The 23,584-nt window shown below is 42.0% G+C and overlaps 1 long non-coding RNA gene across 1 annotated transcript in view; it reads right to left on the reverse strand.

Moving 5' to 3' along the window:
- Positions 1-13,489: 13,489 nt before the first annotated feature.
- LOC133228591 (uncharacterized) overlaps positions 13,490-23,584 on the reverse strand; it is a 35,504-nt gene continuing 25,409 nt past the window's right edge. Inside the window, exon 3 of the long non-coding RNA XR_009730281.1 lies at positions 13,490-14,585. This is a non-coding gene — a long non-coding RNA (uncharacterized LOC133228591). The remainder of the gene's footprint in view (positions 14,586-23,584) is intronic.

Below are 23,584 nucleotides of genomic sequence, written 5' to 3' on the forward strand. Positions count from 1 at the left end.
TATGAGTTTTTGGAGGAGAAAGAACTCTGTCTGGATCTGGTATAAAGTTGACCAGTCATTTTCAAAATGGTCTGGACTAAAGATTGCACTTCATCAACACTTTATTCAGTGGGTAAGCAAACACCCTCTTCCTCCAGGGATAAAAATGACGCAAGCGTGTTCTATTTCTTATCTTTTTTGCTTTTTTTAAATTAATCTCTCCCAGCAAGCCTACATTCCCAAACCATTTGCACAATATATTCAGTATGTTTAAGGGATCAGAAAGCTTCCTAGTCCACTTAGGGGTATGTTGACTGAGACTTGTTCCTGTATACTTCTAGTATATTTTTTAAAAAATCTTATCTTTTTATCTTACGTCTTTGAAAATCTACATTTCTCATGTAGATCTTAAACATGACACATCATCACAGATACTATATTTGAGCATTTTGGTCAAAATTCTCTTTGCTTTTTACCCCATGATTTGTATAACCTCAAATAACTGTGGAATCTGTCATACACTTGTTCCTGTAGGAGAGATAAAAGCCAGTGAAAGCAAACCTCACAGTGACCTCACAGGAATTCAGGGCTCCCCAGCACTCAGCATTCACAAGCTCACTAAGTATATCTCAGCTTGACTTCCAGGTGCAAAACAGCAGATCCAGCTCAGCATTATAAGTCAATTGTTTGTTCACAATATTCACACCTTCCTTGCACAACCAGTATGTGCCAGGTGCTTTCTAGCAACACTATTCCTCCATAAAGAGCACTGGCAGGAATAAAACATTCAAAGCAGATAATACTAGGTTTATAAAATAAATTGCAGCAAAGTACAGGCTAGAAATGGGGCTGTACCTATTTTTTTCCCACTATAACTGTTTATTAAAATATCCTGTTTACAATCAATACTAAAAACAGATTGAGGAAAAGAACTGATACATGTACATGTATAACTGAATCACTTTGCTGTATACCTGAAACTAACACAACACTATTAATTAATTATACACCAATAAAAAATTAAAAAAAAATTTTTAATGCTGAAGATTAAGAAAGATTGAATCCTAATGAAAGGTAATGTAAATATGTGTAGATATATGCTTTATGAGGTTGATTTTTATGTAAGATTGTATAAAAGCTGTGACTTGGATTTAGAGGTGGGTACTTTGCACCATAAAATACTTTTTGATCAATGTAACCCCACTTCTCACTTCTGATAAGTCAGGGGTCTGACTAGAGTCTTCTCTGAACTTAGAGTTTTTTGGGTTTGTTTGTTTGTTTGTTTGCAGAAAGGATACAAGTTTCTCTAGTCACTCTTACCTCATGCACAGCCACTAGCATTATCCAAGAAAACACTGACATTTTATGGTGCTAAGTACCTTGGTCAGTATCCCCACTCCTCTCTTCAACTTTTTACTTTCTTTCCTAACCCCATTCTCCAACCTCCATCTCCATCTTCCCACTCAGCAAAATAATTCTACTTGCATCTTTTTTCCATAAGGATGTGTTTCTCTTATACTTGCATTCTCCTACTGCTTAACGAATCAACTGCAGCTGGCCTTATCAAAAAACATAAGCCACACGCTACACATCAGAATGGTTTAACACAGTGTCAGATTCTGACCTGCGTTTAGCTTTGGCTCTGTAAACTTACCCTCGATGCCAAATGTCACGTTTGACGTAGAAGCAAGTGCTATGCTGTTTAGATGTTCCTGACAGCATCTAAATCCATTACTTCATTGAGATATTTTGCTCAATGTCTTCTTCCTTCTATGGATGAATTAATTGTGCCCAACACTGGCCATCCTCACTCCAGAGCCCAGCCAGCTATGACAACCCAGTCAACAACTCTGGGATTGAGTCCCCCTCCCTCTTGATTTATGGAGGTTCAGACAATCTGTACCAGCAAGAAAAGAAAGTTGCATTGAAGGGAAAGACGACCAGGGTAGATTTTACTCTTTTACTTACGGTAGCTTGACTCATAGGAAAGTGATGTTTTGTCAGTCAAACATGGTCAAACAACAATTTTGTGATTCAGTGCAATGCATAAAACAATGCACTCACAGTTCAACAAAGTCACAAACACTATCGTACTCCATGAGAGTGAAAATGAAAGGGGTCTTAAAAGATCAATGCCTGCTGTTATACATTAAACCCCACAAGTATGGAAATGCTCTTTAAAAGTGTATATGCTTGAAGGCTTAGCCTTCAATGCTTTTATTTTTAAATACTGAACAAGAGTGACAGAACCCCTGCTCCTCATCGGAGGAAATGAAAGCACCACACCCAGACAAGCAAGATGGATGGAAAAACATGAGAATGAAGAACACTTTTCTTATTTTGCTCCAGGATCCAAAGGACTGATTCAAGAGGGTGCTTCACTGCGGTTGATAACTCATCCAAACACGAACCTCAGAGGGGGCACCACCCTCCCACAGGGTATGGGAGGAGAGACTGGCCCAGAGAGGCATGACTAATGCAAGGTCATCCAGGAGTCCGCAGGCTGAACATGTCGTGAACCTCAACGCTACCAATGTCTGGCCTTTGCTTCACCAGGAGCTTCACTTCCTCTTTAAAAGACATCACCAAGGAATACAAAACCAAAGGCCTTCAGTGCCCCAGCCAACCCATTTAAGGAAGAAACACAGACACTCCTTTCAGCAGATCTACTCCTTTGAGAAATCCAGACATTTGATGGGCAATAATACATCTTTCAATTTTTTCCTTCCAAGGTCATCTTCAACTTCATATTCCCCAGAGTTTGCAATGTAAGAGTCTCTCCTATAAAACAACATATGCCTGTAAGCATATACACTAAGTATCTGAGTTCTATCTCAAATATAAGAATCAAGCAAAACTTAAAGCTCAAATATCTGTGGTGAATTAAGGGTACAGTTAAAAAGTTATTCCAATAAATGAAACTTTATTTAGACTATCCAGGGAAAATGCTACTATAAGGTTGTAATTATTATAGCACTGTATACTTTGGTCCCATTATTTCCAGACTTTTGCCCCAAAATATGGGTTTTAAATCAAAATGATATTCAGATTCTTTGAAAAAGAAATTCAGCTTAAATGATGGGCATGCTACACAGATACTGTGTGTGCATATCTGGAAAACATACATGCAAACTGGCCCCCAGAGCTGGGGCTCTATCCTAACAAACTTTTGAAGTTATTTAAATAGCTTACTTCAAATCCATTTAAAAAGAAAAACAAATGGGAACATAGAGTTACCATCTAACCAAATCTCTCACCTCTAAATAAATAGAACAAAAGGATAACATGCATAATTGAAACCCACAGGCTCCCAAATCTTATTTAAGGCACCACTTTTCATATTAATTTTTACCATACTTTGACCAGAACCCCTAAAAATAAGAACCATATGTTCAAATTCTCCTTCTCCACATTTCAAACTTTATTCCACTTAACAAATATTTATTGAGCACCTAGACGATGCACATCACAGGGCTAAATGCTGATGGAAACATAAAAATAAAAGAGGGAATCATCCGCTTCCAGGAAAATAATATCCCAAAGAGAGAAAAATCACAAGACCATTAAGTCAGTTTCTCACCGTGTGCTCCTAACAACACACACTCCTTGATTTAACAGTTTTTATATGAAAAACCAGTTCCACAGCCAAATAGATTTGAGAACTGCAACACTGAGCAAAGTTAAATAATTTTTTGTAGCACCTTTCAGAAGCTTGACTGGGCACATATGAATTATGAAGCTGTAAGACAGGGAGTCTGTAGGACTTCCTGTGTAGCTTGATCATGGGGCCGGTTTTATGTGCATCACCTTCCACCAGGAACATTTGGGGAGACATTGGGCTAAGTGATTCATGGCTTATTGTCTATTCACTTCACTTGGGAAGTCTAGAGGACAAAGACCAGGTGCAGTGTTTGGAGATCTCCTAGGGGAGAGTGAATCCTGAGGTGGACTCTGAGAGAATAGAATTTGGAAAAATAAAAGAGGAAAGGAAAGGAAGGGAAGGAAAGATAGAGATTTCTTAGAAGAGAACACATGAGTCCCACAAAGTCTAGAGCATGAATGAGCATGGCACATTTAGACGTCGACAGAGAGAATGGACTTCCTGGAGAGAAGGGCTCATGGGAAGGAATGAGGAATGGCAGCATAAGAATATAAAGGCTGAATGAATGAATCTGGTGTTAGCTAATTTTTCCAATTCTCCCAACAACCCTGAAAGATAGGCATTATTCCTGTGGTCATTTTACAGATCAGGAAACTGACTTAAGGAGAGTAAGATACTTCCCTAAGGTCTCATAGCCAGTATATAGCCAAGCTGTATTTGATCCCAAGTGCATCTGATCAGTGGAGAAGGCAACGGCACCCCACTCCAGTACTCTTGCCTGGAGAATCCCATGGACAGAGGAGCCTGGTAGGCTACAGTCCACGGGGTCGCTAAGAGTTTAACATGACTGAGAAACTTCACTTTCACTTTTCACTTTCATGCACTGGAGAAGGAAATGGCAACCCACTCCAGTATTCTTCCCTGGAGAATCCCAGGGGCAGGGGAGCCTGGTGGGCTGCCATCTATGGGGTCACACAGAGTCGGACACGACTGACGTGACTTAGCAGCAGCAGCAGCATCTGATCAGAAAAACAGTGGAAATCAGTTGGATAGGACTTCAAAAGCCAAAATGGGATGGAGGTGTATTTTCGTATTAGAGACATTAGAGGTTTCCAAGTACTGCAGATTTCTCAGAAGGGAATTGGCATGAAGCTGGTGTTTTAGAAAGATAAGCTTAACAATGGTGCCCAGGATGGATTAGAGGAGGAAGGAAATCGAATCTGGGATGCCATGTGGAGGTTGTTTCAGTGACTCAACAAAAAGCTGGAGGAGCCTGAGGCAGTGGAAGTGAAGTGAGAGGACCAGTTGCTTGCGAGTGTAGTTTGGCCATTCAGAGTGGGAGAGGGAGAAGGAGCCACATTTGGTGGCTAATTGAATGTAGGTGTCAAAGGAGAGGAAGGAATCTAAAATGATTCCCCCCCTTTCTTGATTCTCTTCACCCCCAAATGAAGGTTTAAACACTGAACAATTGGAAGGATCCCTGAGACAGAAAAAGAATTCTGATATTTGATGGAGCTACACGATAGGAAGTGGGGCTGGGTTATCACAGAGGAACCACATACACAGGTGCATATATGTGTTTCCTTAAACAGCGACTATTAAAAACCAGGACTACTATCCTTCAGAAGTTTTAAACTTTTGAGAGAAAGAGAGACTCTAGCAGGATAGACATTAGAGTCTTATGTAATGTAATCATATACACAGTTGTATACATCTCATCCCTTTGGCAAAAGAGAGTCATAAGTTCCACCCACATTCCAGAGGAGGGGAACACATAAGAGTATAAGCCCAGGAGCTTGGAATTATGGATGCTACCTTAGGAATCTGCCTGCCACAATCCTTAGCCAATTTGGACTATTTTTGCCTGTTTTTGAATTTATGTATTTGGGATCATACACCATGTATTTGTTGTGTCTATTTCACTTTTTCTTCTCTTTTTTGTTTATATGCATACCTACTTTTCTCCAATGATTTACTGTTTTTTAAGATTTATCTGTGTTTTGTATGTGGTTATGATTTACTCATTTTTATTTCTGTGTAATAAAAATGAGTACTTTGGCTACCTCATGCGAAGAATTGACTCGTTGGAAAAGACCCTGGTGCTGGGAGGGATTGGGGGCAGGAGGAGAAGGGGATGACAGAGAATGAGATGGCCGGATGGCATCACTGACTCTATGGACGTGAGTTGAGTGACTCCGGAAGTTGGTGATGGACAGGGAGGCCTGGCGTGCTGCAATTCATCGGGTCACAAAGAGTTGGACATGACTGAGCGACTGAACTGAACTGAACTGATGATTTACTCATTTTTATTTCTGTGTAATAGTCTATTTAATGAAAACCAATAAATTACTTTTTCATCCTAAAAAAAAAAAAAAGAAGACGTTCCAAACTTTCCTTTAAAGGGAGAGTCTTTATTCTCAAACTTGGTTGAGAATCACTTATTTCAAAGTCAAAGGGAGAGTATCCAGAGGTCTAGTTCTAAACTGAGGGACCTTGAGCAAGTTCCTTCAACCTTTTCAACTCCAGTCTCTCATCTCCAAAATGGAAATGATGACTTAAGAAGAGCATTCAAGGCAGTAAATCCTATAATTCTCATAATCAGGACCAAATGACAGGTCTTTGGCTAGAGTTAAATGTCTTTGGGATGAGCTGTTTTCTGGTGCTTCCCACCTCTCTTTTCCAGAGGACCTAGCATATGTGAAAACTTTCATAGTCCTGAGACACAAATCCAGTCTTTATTCTGAGTGGCCTCTGAGCCACACACGTGAAGTGACCAGTGAGAGTTAGATTGTGACCAACAGCTACACTTCCTTCTAACACAAAACGAGTTTTACCAAGTATTTCAGACATCTACTAGATGAACCAGTCTCTACAGAGAAGCCACACCTGTTGCTTTCTTATGGATATATGAATGAACTGAGACCCAACACACAGTAAGCGCCTAAATCTCAATTACAATGCCTCCATCCCACTTGTTTATTAGTTAAAAAAATAAATAAATAAACTTGTCCATGAATGTGTAATGATTGCACTAAAGGCATGTAAATTTTTCATGAAATGGTCAGACAACCATTGAAAACCTCGGTTCAAGTCACATTAATTTCTTTTACTGAGTTCACCTTTCTCCTCGTAAGAGAAACATAAGCCCTTGCTTTTTGATTGGCTACAAACAGAACCTTTTGAGAGTCCCAATGTGGAGCTAATTTCTATCTCTAGGATCCTACCAGCATTTCCAAAATTCTTCATCAGTTTATACCTTCACAAGCCCTTTCAAATAAAAGGTAAAAATGAGATCAAGAAAGCTATAACATGACTACAAAAGGTGAGAAACCTTGCCTGGGGAACCCACAGATTGTGCACAGAATGAGGACCGCCAGAATTATTGAGATGGACACATCTTTCTTGCTGTTTCCTTACATGAGCCCAGCTAGGTGCTGCTTTATGTCAATAGCATGGGTCAACTCCCACAGGCGTCTGCTCACATGGAAAACAGATAATGTACAGACCACATGAGCACTGCTTCACACTGTTTTCTCCCTGGAAATGAGAATGGGACTATGGCCAAGTTGGGGGCTCAATGGAAAGAATGAAAAAGCCCATTTTCTGAAACAGTCAAGGAGACTGGGGTCTGTCAAAATGGAATCCATCACTAACACTCAGTGATGGCATGCACTTTCTTTTGGAGTAAGGATGAAGCTGGAAGGATCCCAGAATCTAAAGTTGGTTTTGCCCAGAACAGATCCCAAGACAATGATTTGAGTGCGAGTAGATAAAAGAGATCCTTGGAAACACGGGAAGGAAAATGGGAAAGTAAGCAAGGGGAAAAAAATAATACAGAGGGAAGACGCTGTGGGTAGCTGAGGCTTAATCCCCCTGGGTACAACTAGGATACAGGATGGACTGCATCCCAGAGTTGTCCCACTGAAGGGTGAGGACACAGGAATATTTATCCTCCACCTCCTTCTTGTCACTGATGAGGACTACTACAGGCACAGTAATTCCCTGGCAAGTCCTGATTGCCCTCACATAAGCCAAGAGAAAGTTCTCAAGCAGGATCACTGTGCCTGCAGGGAACATTTGCTTCCTCAAGCACTGAAAAGACAAGCGCCAAACAGACACAGCGGGGGCTCCGAAAATGTTTGCTAAAGTGTGTTGAAGAACTTTTAGGTATAATTGAAAACCAATAGGAGAGCGTTGAAGAGGTGGCGCACAGAGGATTTTTAGGGCAGTGAAAATATTCTGTAGGATAATATTATAATAGTGGATTTTACATGTTATTATACATTTATTCGGAGAAGGCAATGGCACCCCACTCCAGTACTATTGCCTGGAAAATCCCGGGGATGGAGGAGCCTGGTGAGCTGCTGTCTATGGGGTCACACAGAGTCGGACACGACTGAAGCGACTTAGCAGCAGCAGCAGCAGCAGCAGCATACATTTATTCAGACACATAGAATGTGTAATACCAAGAGTGAACCTTAAGGCGGACTATGGACTTTAGGTGATTACCATGTGTCAATGTAGATTCAATAATTATCACAGAAGTACCTCTGTAATAGGGGATGAACAGGAGAAGCTATGCTCGTGCTGTGGGCTTCCCCGGTGGCTCAGACGGTAGACAACCTGCCTGCAATGCGGGAGACTCGGGTTCACATCTCTGGGTCGGGAAGATCCCCTGGAGAAGGAAATGGCAACTCACTCCAGTATTCTTGCCTGGAAAATCCCATGGATGGAGGAGCCTGGCAGGCTACAGTCCATAGGGTCGCAAAGAGTTGGACACAACTGAGCGACTTAAAAAAAAAAATGCATGTGCTGTACTTGATACCTCTGCATCCTCTTCCAGTTGTACTGTGAGCCTAAAACTTCTCTTAAAAAAATAAAATCTATAAACTAACAAACAAAAACTAATGAGAAGTTTGTGATTCCTTTAAATGTCATCCAGCTCCAGTTAGGATCACCTAATGGAGGGGCATTCTCTTAAAAATATGATGGCTGGAAACAGGGCTGAAACCAGCTGGGTGTGGTTACTGTGTTCCATCCTGTCTGCCTCTACACTTGATTCCTATAGTAGCTGTTTAAAGTGCTTTCCTCCTTCCAGGCCCACCTGCCTCCCACTCTCCCCCCAACACACATGTGCCAAGCCAAGCAAGTGAACACTAGGTTAATAAAGTACATTCCCTTAAATACTTAATTAAATGCAATACAATCATTGTACTCTTAAAATCTTTTGTGAAAGTGAATCTACAAAGCAGAAACAATCCTTTGTCATATCTTACACCCCAATCTGGATGCCACAAATTGTGACCATGCAGTGAAACAATTTCTAGAATATATTGTTAAGATAGAAAACAAACAAACAAACAAAACATAAGCAAACAACAACAAAAAACAAGATACAGACCAGGGTGGAATGTAAGCTGCTGTTTGTGTGAAAGAGGGGGATGGAGAGAGAGAGAGAAATGGACATATGAATGTATATGTCTAGACAGAATATCTCCAAAAGGGTCCACAAGAAACTAGATACAGTGACTGTCTTTGGGAGGGAGATTTTTCATCATTTGCCATTGCATATTATTTGAATTCTTATCATGTGCATGCTTTATTGTTATCTTCAACTTGTATGAGATAGATAAACAGACATTTAAGATGTAAGGTAAAGGAATAACGATAAATATTGTTCCAGTTTCTAGCCTGCACCTTCTGCTCCATCCAGACTTACCTCTGCTGCTGCTGCTGCTGCTGCTGCTAAGTCACTTCAGTCGTGTCCAACTCTGTGCGATCCCATAGACGGCAGCCTGCCTTCAAATGAGCAATATCTAGTACAAATATTTTAAGTCTGTGAGTCTAACAAGTGCTTTCCTCGTCGTGGCTGCTTCTTCATAGTATGTGCAGCTCAAGTGTCACTTGCTGTAAGAAATTTCCCCCTCATAAACCCAGACCAATAGGACCACCCACCCACAACACCAAATCCTACAGCCTTCCTTTATTTCACAGCAAGCACGTTTGATCTGTAGTAAAGAAGTTGCCTTATCAAGGACAGAGTTTGCCAGTCCAAGCAACTTTCAGCTAAACCAGGGAATTCTCGAGCAGTGAGGACCTTCTTAGTATCTTCCAGGTGTCAAAAGCTAACTCTAGACAACATACTACAAAGAGAGGATTGGCACAGGACAGGAGGTAAAGTGGGAAAGACCCCTGGTCTAGACAAGAGAAAAAATGCTGGTGACTCAAAGAAACAGCCCAGAAGTCACCCTCCATTAAGTACCCGCCTCAGCTAAGACATCTCCCAATTTCTGCCCTGGCTGGCCCTCACTGTTCTATCTTTTTCTTCACTTTTTCCATACTTCACATACTGGTGGTGTTACTTCTTTAAAATTCAAAGTCTTAGGATCCCAAATATTCTGCCTTTTGTTTCACTATTAGTGAACATACTTGCTTTTTTTATATAAAAGCAAATCTCAAGCTCAAAGTTCCTTCCTATAGATATAATTATTTTCCCTTCTCAATTACAACAGGCTATTGTTTCCCCTAGCTGGTTTTACAGGATAAAATTGGAATATAATTGAGAGCATTAGTCACAAATCAAAATTTATTTCCATCAAGTTTCATACTATCTAAACATGTCTAGTTTTTCTCTCTCTCTCTTTTCTCTCTCTGCTTTTAAGTTTTCGTTTTGTCCAAATGAAGCAGTTGGTGGCTCAGAAGCTGTTTCATGCTCAATATAAAGTTTACCTCTGTCTAAGTCTTTACTTTTCTGGCCTTGGTACTGGATTCACAGTTTCCGTAGAAAGAAAGCTATCCAACTACTTTTGGAAGAACAATGCCTTTTGGTAATCTACCAGAATGATTCCATGTTAAAGTTATTACAGCTTTTCAGATATCCAACTCCTTACACAAGATAGAGTGGAAAATTAAATAGAAATGTCCCTAGCTTGCCAAAGGCACTCTGTGCACCGTTATAATCATGAAAATAAGATGCCCATTTTAACTTTTGTTGTTTTTGTTTAGCTGCTCAGTCATGTTCAACTCTTCTGCGACTTAATAAACTGTAGCTCGACAGGCTCCTCTGTGCCTGGGATTTCCCAGGCAAGAATACTGGAGTGCGTTGCCATTTCCTTCTCCCTGGGATCTTCCTGACCCAGGGATTGAACCTGCATTTCCTGCATTGTAGGCAAATTCTTTACCACTGAGCCACTTAGGAAGCCACTCATTGAACACATATTGCCAACCGATTCAGTAGTTTTAAAATCTCTTTTGACTTTTCAGTCATCGTCTATCATTTTAGAGCAACACCCATTGTTTACAAAGATTGAAGCTTGAGACTTGTTAGGTTAAAATAAGTAATTTTTGGAATCTAAACAAGAAAATTTTCCAGGGCAACAGAAACAATATAAAATCACTTCTCAGTAATTTCCTTCTTCATCCTGTCAGTGATATTCTGTATAACATCTTCTTCCTTTGTACTATTAATTGAATAACTAGAGATGGGGAATTTTCTCAAGTAATAAAAATAAGAGAACTACAGCCTGGGGAAGTGGGGAAGGGCAGGGGATGTAACTGTCCCTGAAAGCACCGCATTTGGCCAAGTAAACCATCAGTAGTGTTTATTGAATCTAGCACAATGACAAGAAGGTAGAAAAGAACAACATGAGACATTGAATTGAAAAATTAAGAAATAACCACTGCTGAAAAGAACCTAATTGAACATAAGCATGCTCCCTTTCTGTTCTGGTTTCAAAAGTCTTTGAGCAGAAATAGGTCCTAATCCTTTATAGATGATGCTGAGTCCCCATCCCTCAGATCAGTCTGCAATCTCTTCTGGCCAGCAATGGGAGCTGGATGCAAGGCAGAGATAGAATGGCCAATGAGAGGTAATAATGTAGTTAGTGGTAGAATAATGGGACAAAATAGGATGCAGAGAAACTTAGGAGAAGACAAAGGCCTTTGGTTTCCAATTAAAAGATACTCTAGAATCCATGGTCCATTTGGATAAAAATACCCAGTTACTTCACGGCAAATAGATGGGGAAACAGTGAAAACAGTGGCTGACTTTATTTTTCTGGGCTCCAAAATCACTGCAGATGGTGACTGCAGCCATGAAATTAACAGATGCTTACTCCTTGGAAGGAAAGTTATGACCAACCTAGACAGCATGTTAAAAAGCAGAGACATTACTTTGTCAAAAAGGGTCCATCTAGTTAAGGCTATGGTTTTTCCAGTAGTCATGTATGGATGCGAGAGTTGGACTATAAAGAAAGCTGAGCCCTGAAGAATTGATGCTTTTGAACTGTGGTATTGAAGACTCTTGAGAGTCCCTCGGACTGCAAAGAGATCCAACCAGTCCATCCTAGGGGAGATCAGTCTTGGGTGTTCACTGGAAGGACTGATGTTGAACCTGAAACTCCAATATTTTGGCCACCTGATGTGAAGAGCTGACTCACTGGAAAAGACCTTGACATGGGGAAAGATTGAGGGCAGGAGGAGAAGGGGACAACAGAGGATGAGATGGTTGGATGGCATCACCCACTCAATGGACATGAGTTTGGGTAAACTCCGGGAGTTGGTGATGGACAGGGAGGCCTGGCGTGCTGTGGTTTATGGGGTCGCAAAGAGTCGGACACGACTGAGTGACTGAACTGACTCATAAATATTTTTTAAAAATGAAATAAAAATTCTGCATTTTCCACCATTCCTTGATCCCAGACCTGGAGAAGAATAAGTAAGTTCTCCAAATAAGGGCTGAGACTGGGTAGATGAGTGGACACTTAGAGCTCAAGTCTTTCCTTCAGACTCCGGAGAGTTGTAGCCATCCCTGACATATCCTTTGAGTCCTTAGAACAATAAAAACAATAACAAAAATAAAATAGGGAGGGAGGGGATATATGTATACTTATAGCTGATTCCAATAAGTCAATTCTTCGCATGAGGTGGCCAAAGTATTGGAGTTTCAGCCTCAGCATCAGTCCTTCCAATGAACACGCAGGACTGGTCTCCTTTAGGATGGACTGGCTGGATCTCCTTGCAGTCCAAGGGACTCTCAAGAGTCTTCTCCAACACCACAGTTCAAAACCATCAATTCTTTGGCACTCAGCTTTCTTCACAGTCCAACTCTCACATCTATACATGACTACTGGAAAAACCATAGCCTTGACTAGACGGACTTTTGTTGGCAAAGTAATATCTCTGCTTTTGAATATGCTATCTAGGTTGGTCATAACTTTCCTTCCAAGGAGTAAGCATCTTTTAATTTCATGGCTGAAATCACCATCTGCAGTGATTTTGGAGCCCAAAAAAATAAAGTCTGAGAAGGGGATGGTAGAGGATGAGATGGCTGAATGACATCACCGACTCAATGCGCATGAGTCTGGGTGAACTCCGGGAGTTGGTGATGGACAGGGAGGCCTGGCGTGCTGCAATTCATGGGGTCACAAAGAGTCGGACACGACTGAGCAACTGAAGTGAACTGAACTGATGATGATTCATACTGTTGTACAGCAGAAACTAATGCAACATAGTAAAGCAATTATATTCCAATTTTTTAAAAATACATAAATAAATAACAACACATGTACTGAGCATATGTTATGTGCCAGGCACTGGGACAACTACTTCACACGTAAATGCCTATTGAATCCTCCCAACTAGAACTAGGACCTCACTTTATAGATAAGAGCACTAAGATTCAGAGAGGCTCAGCAATTTGCCCAAGGTTATGTTTGTACAGCTACTAAGTGATGAAAGCAGGATTCAAACACAAGCTGGGAGATTTCAGATCGCACTTGACCTTTAATGGCCCCTCCCCACTTCCCGAGACGGGTCACTTGGATTATTCCATTTGACCCCCAAAATATATCTACAGAAGCTCCTCCCCAGGGATAACCAAGCGTCTGTTAGATTTACAAGTGCTCTGAACATCACAGGGAGGGGTCCTCTGAGGAGGGCCCTGGATGATATGGCTTGAGGCAGAGCTGGTGTTCTAACTACTCAGTCACTAGCCGGATGGTCAGTGGGAAAGCACTCTCATGTAGACCTGCAACACTGTCTCGTGATGAAGACTGGAAGGTCGCTGGGGAGGCCACAGGTTTAGAGCATCTTTTAGGCACTCAAACAGTGCCCCTCGGTGCAGGGGCGCTAACCAGGCTGCAGACCCACCTTAGGACAACGCTCTAGAATCAGGCCTCAGGCTTTACTTAGGCAACAGGGATCTATGATCCAGGAAACTTCTTTCTGATACTGGGGTCTCCTCCCATATGTTCTCTGTTCCTTAAGACCGTATCCCTGTTGGGAAGACTCTTCGTTGGAAAGAGATTAGGTTCCCACTACCCTTGAGCAAAAGCATTTGCAATCCTGCATACCTGCTAGAATACCTGGAGACCTTGGTGTTTAAAACCAGAGGGCCCTATTACCCCCCTCTGGATGGAAAGAGAAGCATTTTCATTCTCAAGGCAAGTGAAGGGTACTAGGAGACAAGAAATGAAAGAAAGAGGATTCATATTGAAAGCATAACCATTGCTTAGATTACCTCTCCAATACTCTGACTTTAAACTGATAAGAGCAAGATGAGAACCAAACCTCATCTTCCCATAGTCTGCAGGCATCTCTGTGCTCTCATAGCCCACCTGGCCACCTCCTTCCCAGCATGTACCCCAGGGCACTAGGCCACTAGTGGCCTGTCCGCCACTGTACTGCACAGGAACTGGAGAAAAGTGGACGCTCAGTAAATGTTGTGGAACAAGTGAATGAACGGGCAAGCACGCACATATCACAGAGAAAGAGCAGGAGAATTTCACTTAAATGCCTCACCTGTTGCCTAGAGTCGTTCCTTTCATGCTTGTGCTGCACCTTCCGCTGGATTCCACACCTTCCTCACAAACGTGTAGTCATCAATCCATTCATCCATCCATCCACTGAATAAAAGTTTTGAGTTGCACACCGCTGTGCTAGGCACGGGGAAACAATGGGCAAGTGAAACACGCGTGCTGAGGTTTCCGTAGCAAGCTTTCCCCCTCTATTTTTCACCGTCAAAAGAGAAAAACAAAAAAAAACAATACAGGAAGAAGCTAAATAATGTATTTAACTGTCAGAGGGAACACAAGAGATACACTCAAGACAGAAAGAAATGTCTTTCAAAGGTGATTAGAAAGACATGACACACACACACACACACACACACACAAAAGTCCAAGGAAAGATTAGAGAAAGCAGAGAGGTGTCTGGTAGCCCCTTAGCGGTGAGAAAAACCAAGTTCTCCAACCATTCTTATATGGCTGAGGGGAAAGAAAGGCGACCTGGCTTGCTTGCAGACTCTGAGGAAGTCCAGCTGTTCTCTGGGACAGTAGAATGCCTGCCTCGGGAGCAGAACTGAGCTTTGCAGACCAATTAATAAAACATGCACAGCTAGAGAATAAACACAAAGCTCGAGAATGCCCTGCTGTGTACTTTGTGGTCAGGGCAGTACTGTTGCTCTTCTAAGAAAGCTATCATCTGAAGCTGCTGACTCGTGTTCCTAAACTCTGTAAAAGCCATCCATGTTGTACTGCTCTTCTAAAAAAAAAAGCCATCTGTCCTTCTTGTGGAGGCTTGATTTGAATTTCCTGATAAAATGTTTAATGATACTCAAAGAGATTCTTTATAGAAGACTGGGACATGAAGAACAATTGCTTTTATGACATTCCACTTTTTTTTTTTTTAATAAGCTTTGGCTGATCCATGCATCCGCTGTATACTCCCATCCCTCCAAATCAACCTTCCAAGTTTCAAGCAAAATCGTTCCTTCTAATCCTCTTATCTTAACACTTAACTTAAAAGGAATGAATGCCAACTGGATGGCTTTAAGAGAACTGTTTGTTCCAAAATTCTCATAGTGGGATTCTGATCTGATGAAAAGAACAACAGTGAATGGTGTGTAAGACTGAACACGTGGGATATTTCAGAATGTTCTTCTGGTGTCTAGGTGTAGTGTTAACGTGGTGTGGATCTTGATCCTTAAGTCTTAAGTAAGCCACCTGTCCATGAAAGAGGTCCCTGAAGAGAAAAGAAATAGTGGATACTTTGACTGTTAAATGGTTGATTAACCCTGGATATTCACTGAAGGATGGATGCTGAAGCTGAAGCTCCAATACTTTGGCGAGCTGATTCATTGAAAAAGACCCTGATGCTGGGAAAGACTGAAGGCAAAAGGAGAAGAGGGAAGCAGAGGATGAGATGATTAGATCGCATCACCAATTCAATAGGCATGAGTTTGAATAACCTCCAGGAGATAGTGAAGGACAGAAGAGCCTAGAGTGCTACAGTCCATGGGGTCACAGAGTCAGACACGACTTAATGACTGAACAAAAAACTTTTTCTGTATTAATTAAGACCCATGTGAAAAATAACTGATAATAATAACTAGCATGTGCCTGTGTGTGTGTTAGTTGCTCAGTCATGTCTGACTCTGTGACTCCATGGACTGTAGCCCATCAGGCTCCTCTGTCCATGGGATTTTCTGGGCCAGAATACTGGATTGGGTTGCCATTACCTTCTCCAGGAGATCTTCCTGACCCAGGGATCAAATCCATGTCTCCTGTGTCTCCTGCATTGCAGGCAGATTCTTTAACCCCATAGTGGACTTTGTGCCTATAGTAAGAAGCTAAATGAATTGAATTTTTCTCCTTCTCCTTTCTTAATAGCTAGATTATTTAGTGTAGGTCACAAAATCTCCATGGGAAAGTTAAACTACATTAGGTTCCCTTGGAACACATTTGAAAAGCATCCAAGGATTTAAAAATTGGGAAATTCAACCTAAAATCCCAACCCCAAAATTGGGAAATTCAACCTAGATTTCTGACTTAGATTTAAAAATCTAAAACCCTAGGCCAAGCATTCCCACAGGGGATCCTAATCAGCAAAGGACACATATTCCTAAGTTGACTATCATCCCCATCACTCCCTGTGGTCTCCACCTGCAACACTTTTCTCGATCATGAGAATTTCCTGGTCTCTATAGTCATTTGAATTAAACCTCTTAGTCTATGGAGCTAAACTCCATTCCAGTGTTGACATTTTAAAACTCTACTGGGTATTTAAAAACATAATACGTATGACTTAGCAGAAGACACACAAATATTCACTAGTAACCCAGAAATGTAGTGGAGAAACAGGCCAGTATTATAAAAAAGTATAGAAAGGCATTTGTTAAGCAGAGTTTGCCTAACAACTTAGTAACTCAGCCTAGAATTGCCCAAGATACATTTGTTCAACTTTAATGATAATGTTTGCCTTAAGATTTTCCTTTTAAAAAAATTTTCAGAGTTGGGGAGAATGTTTTATTTGACTACTACTCTGTTATAAAACTTAACATTCCTGAAATAAAACTGAATATATAGAAGGCACAGTGAAAGCTAAAGATTTATATTATGTGACTCTTTAACTAGTATGAACTGGAGACAACCGGCTCTAGCTCAATGGCTTTAAAATAAATACATTGGATGTAGAATGAGAGAAATGGGGCAAGTTAAGAGAATACAGTGTTCAGAGTCACAGGCAAAGTATGTCTGAGTCTCCAAAGACATTTAACCCACACCAAAAACCACACCAAAACCCAAACTAATTCTAATTTGAGAGGGTAGTGCTTCCCCTACCCATTCCTCTCTTTCACCTTATTTTCTGTATATTAAGTTTCTGTTCCAACCTTTATTTAGAAATGTAGCAATCAACATACATTAGTATATAGTATAGATACCATGTAGTGTGTTTGTGCGTGTGTATATATATACTAGGGCTTCCCTGATAGCTCTGTTGGTAAAGAGTCTGCCTGCAATGCAGGAGACCCCAGTTCAAGTCTGGGTCAAGAAGATCCGCTGGAGAAGGGATAGGCTACCCACTCCAGTATTCTTGGGCTTCCCTTGTGGCTCAGCTGGTAAAGAACCCGCCTGCAATGTGGGAAACCTGGGTTTGATCCCTGGATTGGGAAGATCCCCTGGAGAAGGGAAAGGCTACCCACTCCAGTATTCTGGCGTGGAGAATTCCATGGACTGTATAGTCCACGGGGTTGCAAAGAGTAGGACATGACTGAGCAACTTTCGCTTTCACTTTCACATATGCATATGATTTAAAAATATATCTTTTTCTTATGCTACTGTGGCAAGCTCTGTAATCTAGCTATCCAATATTCATTCTCCCCACTCCTCCTTGCTAAAAGTACCTCTGTTTTGTTTGGTATACCTTCCCCAGAAAAGATGACTTTTAATCAAAAGTATTTCTTGAGTTTCCAGCTTCCCTTGCAGACAGGGGTGACCATGTCATGACTAGCAAGTTATGCAGGGAAGTCTGCTGGGGACCTTCTGGGAAATGTTTTATTTTTTCACTTAGGGAAGATGTGGTTGGCACCGCATTTCTAATTCTTCTATTTCTAGGCATCCACAGTTGCCGATCAAACCACCTCAAACATAGTGATAGAAAACAACCATCACTTTATTATGCTCAAAATTAATTCTGTGGGTCAGGAATTTATACAGAACATGGTGTGGATGGCTTATCTTTCCTCCATGAAGTCAGGGTCTTTATCTGGGGATATTTCGAAGGGCCAGGGGCTGGAATCATCTGGAGGCTTCTTCACTTCTTCTCTGCCACCTGGGCTGGGGTGACTCAAAGGCTGGGCTCAGTTGGTACTGAGCCATTGACCATTGACCATTATAGGTCAATCGAAGCACCTATAATGGACTTTCTGTATAGCCTGGGCCTCTCACAGCATGGAATTTGAATTTGGAAAAGGAGAATTCCAAGAATGCCAAAAGGAACATCCAGATAGTAAGTGTTCCATGAGAACGAGGCAGAAGCTACATGACATTGAAGATATACCCTCAAAAGTTACATAATGCCACTTCTACCATACTCTACTGGTTGAAGCAGTCACAAACCCCCTCGAGGTTGGGGGGCGGGGAGCATGGAACCCCTGCTTGAATGGGAGACGCATCAAAAGACTTGAGGCTACATTTTAAAACCATTATACTTGTCAATTTTCTCTTTTGAATAGAGGACTTCGTGCCTGGAACTGAAGCAGCTATCTTGCAATCCTGAAGGAAAAGCCAAGAAAATCAGAGACACACACCCTTTGGAAATGTTGTGCTAACAATCCAATCGGAAAACTGTCACCTCCAGCCTTTTGATAATGTAAGAAAAATTAACTCCTATTTGTTTAAGCCATTTTTAGATTTTTGTTACTTGCAGGCAAAAACCTTTCTAATCAATACACTACCTCTCCCAGAGATAGACTCAGAATGGTATTAATAGATGTGGATTTAGAGCAAGCATGGGTATAGAGTTAAGAAAGCTATATGGAGGTGTTTTGGTCTTTGATTATTATTTTCAAGTTTTCATCTGTTCTGGCTAAGCCTCAGAGTAAAGCATATTTTAATTAGTTGACATAAATTTTGTATATAAAACCCACATGAAAAATGCTTTATCCTTAAAAATTGGGGGAGCACTTAATGACTGCAAAGCATTGTACAGTCTTTATCCCCACAATTTGAATAGGTGGTTTACACTGTTATTCCCAGTCAGGGTCAACCCTCCACAGTGTCGGAAATGGAGATGTTAATCTCTTCCAGAAATTATACCCACAGAAAACAAAGCCTGTTAGAGAGGCAGCAGGGATTCTGAAAGAATGAAGAAAAGTCAAGCATCCTTCCAAATGGAAACTCGAGAAAAGGCATCTTTTCCCTACAGTGGGACCCATCTCTGCTCCGTTGTCTAGATAAGGAAACAGGAATAGAGAGTCCCCTACACACCCAGTCCCTCTAAGAATTATGTCCTGAGCTCACCAATCTGAGTTTGCAGTAGCCTCTTCTTAACTTCGGGGTTGAGAACCTTGCTTCTGACAATGCACGCTCATTTCATGTGGAAATGAAGTTCAGGAAAGTAAATGAGTTTATCTTTCAGACAGCAGCTGTCCCAAGATCAGGCTCCCAGCACTAGATTCTAAGCCTAGGTAGACTCACATCAACAGTTGCTCTAGAGGTTAATGAAGCTCTAATATATGCCATCTGCCTTTGAGACACACCGAAGGCTTTCAGCTTGGTGGTCACAACAATAGAAAATGCAGGAACTGTCCTCAGAGAGGCTTCTGCTTCCCATCAGATCCTGAAATTCATGATCCCCACAGACATGTCAGTGTGTGCTCAGACCTCACACCACACCATCCTCCTGGGGGAAGTTTCCCACATTGAATCAGTGAAAGCGCCGCTTGCAGGTCGTGCCACATCCACAGAGAGGCTCAGCTTTGAGCACATGGACTCTGTCCCAGCAGCCCTCCTTCCCAGCATGCAGCAGGACTGGCAGCTGGCATGTGAGAGACCTCCGGAATGGATCCGCCCAGAAAGCCCTCCTTCCCAGATTCCACAACAAACTACAGCATCCCTTATCAGCCCAAAGGCTAGAGCTGGGATCTTGTATCCCATGGGCTCACTGCAGGCCCTAAAAGACCTTCAAAATTCCTCGGCTCAGGCTCCTAAACCCCCCCCCCCCAACCAACAATTCTGTGTAATTCTTTGGACTCTGTAAACCCTAGGGCTGGTGTCCTGGGCATTCTAACAAAATAGTATGACCCTAATATAAGGCAGAGTCTTGATTTTTGAAAATAAATAGGGAAGCACAATTGCAGTGTTTCCAAAGCTTCCAATTTTCTCAAATTTTCCATTTGTATGGTATGCGTTAAGCCCATCCTTAGTGACCCCAGCTAGTCATTATCATTACTAACAACAAAATATAGCAGATGTTTATTTGGATAATGAAGCTGACTCAGTAGTCTAGAGGGAACACTCTTACAGAGGAAGGAGAAGCAATCAGCACTGTGCATGTGATCAGCATTTGGCCCTGAATGGAGCAGAACTGAGATTCACTGGGGGAATTGTACATGCCCCCATTCTAAGGTGATGCTGAGTGTGTGTGTCTGTGTGTGTTCACTTATGTGCATAGGTAAACACTTGTCATCTGTTCCCTTAAAAGAAATGGACTCTCTTATCTTGTGAGGCATTCTGTTTTGCTGCTTTTCTAATAACACATAAACCTTTCTTATTCTGAGAAAGTCAAGGCATCTTACAGACGTTATTTCAGCAGCCCATGTAAGAGCCTAGCAAAGTTCGCATGCTGCTGCTACTGCTGCTGCTGCTAAGTCGCTTCAGTTGTGTCCGACTCTGTGAGACCCCATAGACGGCAGCCCACCAGGCTCCCCCGTCCCTGGGATTCTCCAGGCAAGAACACTGGAGTGGGTTGCCATTTCCTTCTCTAATGCATGAAAGTGAAGTCCCTCAGTCGTGTCCACTCTTAGCGACCCCATGGACTGTAGCCCACTAGGCTCCTCCATCCATGGGATTTTCCAGGCAAGAGTACTGGAGTGGAGTATTATTAATTCCAGAATCAGTGTCCCGTTGCAGGCCCCCAAAGAGTTCTTGAATGATAACCAAAGCAGCCTCACTACTTCAAAGTTCATGCTTAGACTTGAAGGTGAAAGTTCAAGGAAGGTGGTTTCTTCCTTTCTAATTCCTGCCATCTGGTCTGAATTTGACTCCAGAGAGAAGCAGGCAGGCAGGTGACAGCTTAGAGCATGGCTGGTCTTTACAAATGCCACCCAACCCTCTTCTGCATAATTGGTACCTTAATTTGCATATATATGCATAAATTATACATCCATCAGAATCTTTTCTGTGCCCATTTAGGATTAAAATAAATTTTCTATTTTTACGGTGTCAATTCTAGGTGACTTTTTCTTTTTATAAAGTTGTGTTGCCTATGCCCTCTCTCAGATTTTTATCAGACATCTCTCTAGTAGGGCTCCCCCATAGCAACTGCTCTGTCCATGGCAAAGTCATTCATTCAATAAATATGTGTTGCATACATGAATGAAGTCAAGATCTTGGCTCTTGACCCTAGTTGTTGGTCCTGAGTCAACATCTGAAGGCTTTCTTGGGCTGGAGGGCATCTGAAAGCTTCGCAAGATGTGAGCAGCACAACAAAGGTGGGGACTGCTCACCAAGTGGCCACAGGGAAGACAGCAACTGCGGTGACCCCACGGCACATCTGATGTCCCTGAGCCAGAGGAAGGGAGCATGGTGTGAGGCTTCTCATGAAATTCCTTTCCATGTGCTGGAGCACTTTGAGCTCATTGTCTGTGTGTCTGTCTCCTCCTTTAGGGCTGAGATGGAAGAGTTTGGGAGTGATAAGTGGGATCAAGACAAGGTTGGAATTTGCCCACTGAGAGACAGGCTCCTCCTCCAGTTTTCAGGGGGTCTTGCTGGCAGTCGCTCATGTTGACACTCTGCTCTTTTCTCTGATAACACTGCTTTCTCCTCAGCTTTCTGAAGGCTTCTAGAGAAAAGCAAATCTCCTCAGGCCCACTCTCCCACATGAAAATGAGACTTTGCGTGGTTAGGGAGCTCTTTCTTTCTCCTACGCCTTTGTTGGACATTCTAGAAGATCCTGGCATGGAGCTCACACAGCCCTGTGCTTCCCTAACCTGAACATATATCAGCACCTTTTGGAGAAGCTCTGCCCTCAGAGAGTTAGATTAAATAGGTCTGGAGTGCATTCCAAGAATCCAAACATAGATGTTTCAAAGCACCTCAAGGTGATATTGAAAGGCAGTAGAGCTGAGAACCCCTAACTCAGTCAGTTTGCCCAGGAAGGAAATTTGGTTCAGAGAGATGTGATCTATGGAAAGCCATGCCCTGGAACCAGAACTCTTTCTTGTTTCAAAAGAGGTTCCTGGGTTGCAGTTAAGAGAAATGTGTGTCTGTCTTTAAGGTGATGACATATGGGGTAAAGTGGAGAATGAAGTCTTTCTGAGGTCAAAAGCATGGTCTACTGAGCTTCTACAGAATCTGAAACTGAAGGAGGAAACAGACAGAACAGGCTCCACCTTGAAAGCAGGACTCCATCTTGGGCCGGACTGTGGACTTTGAGCTATATGCCCAGTATCTATGGCAATGACATACCAACTGGAAAACCAGGCCCCCAGGTGGAAGAACCCCAGGGCTCATACCTAGACTCTCTATTGCCTAAAAGAATACCCTAATTATCTGTGTAACCAAATAGAATCATAAATTTTATTGTGCTTATTGGGGTATGACCACAGGCCTATTGATAATTGTCCACTGTTAACTACCTAGGCTTAAGGCATATGAATCACAGGTTAACTTTGATTGTATCTTTTTCTTCCTTTGTTCAGACTTGTTTCAGGGAATTTGGGGAGGTGGGTTTGGGCACATACACTTAGGGTATATAGGGTTTTCACAAAAACTGGTCGGGGTCCTTGGCTAAGAGGAGACTCTGCCTTGGGCCCGCCGGTGTAATAAACTGCACTCCACTATCTGAATTGTCCTTCTGAGTGAGTTTGTTTCCCGGAACATGTGGCTACAACAAAACTAGGCGCTACCAGCAAAGCCTGTTAAAGAAATGAATCCGCTTTGTGACGCAACACCCTGTTCAAGAGCCGTAACCCAGCGCTCCAACCAGGTCTTAGCTTCTCAGCTCAGGTTTCTAGTAGTGTCCGGAGGTAGTATAGGGGAATAAGAAATGAACACTCTTTAATATTAATCTTTCAAGACTTCAAAGGGTTCTTTAGACACTTGACCAGAAGTCACGGGCCCTGAGTCCAAAAGTCATTGGGATCGAAATTTGGCCAAATAGCAGTTTGAACAGCAGTTTGACCTCCTTGAGGCATCTTCTGGGGTCCCTGGGTCATTTTGCAGCCAAAGAATATTAGAGCTTTCATCTAAGACCCTTGGAAATTCTCTCAAAGCTCAAGACATTTTTAGAATACAAGACTGCAATGGTCAAATGAGTCTTCCTGGTTCTCCCTAACTTTGTTTTCCTGAGACTGAAAGCTACCAGAAATATAGTTCCAAAGTCTATGCTACTAAAAAAGTGCATTTTATCTAAAGGCAATTGGGGCATCATGACTGCACCATGCCTGGGCAAATGATGCCCCCGCCTAGACAAATGTGCGGGCTGTATTTACACTGCATGGCT

The sequence above is a fragment of the Bos javanicus genome, chromosome 2 (genome assembly GCF_032452875.1).
Source record: "Bos javanicus breed banteng chromosome 2, ARS-OSU_banteng_1.0, whole genome shotgun sequence".
Taxonomy (NCBI): Eukaryota; Metazoa; Chordata; class Mammalia; order Artiodactyla; family Bovidae; genus Bos; species Bos javanicus.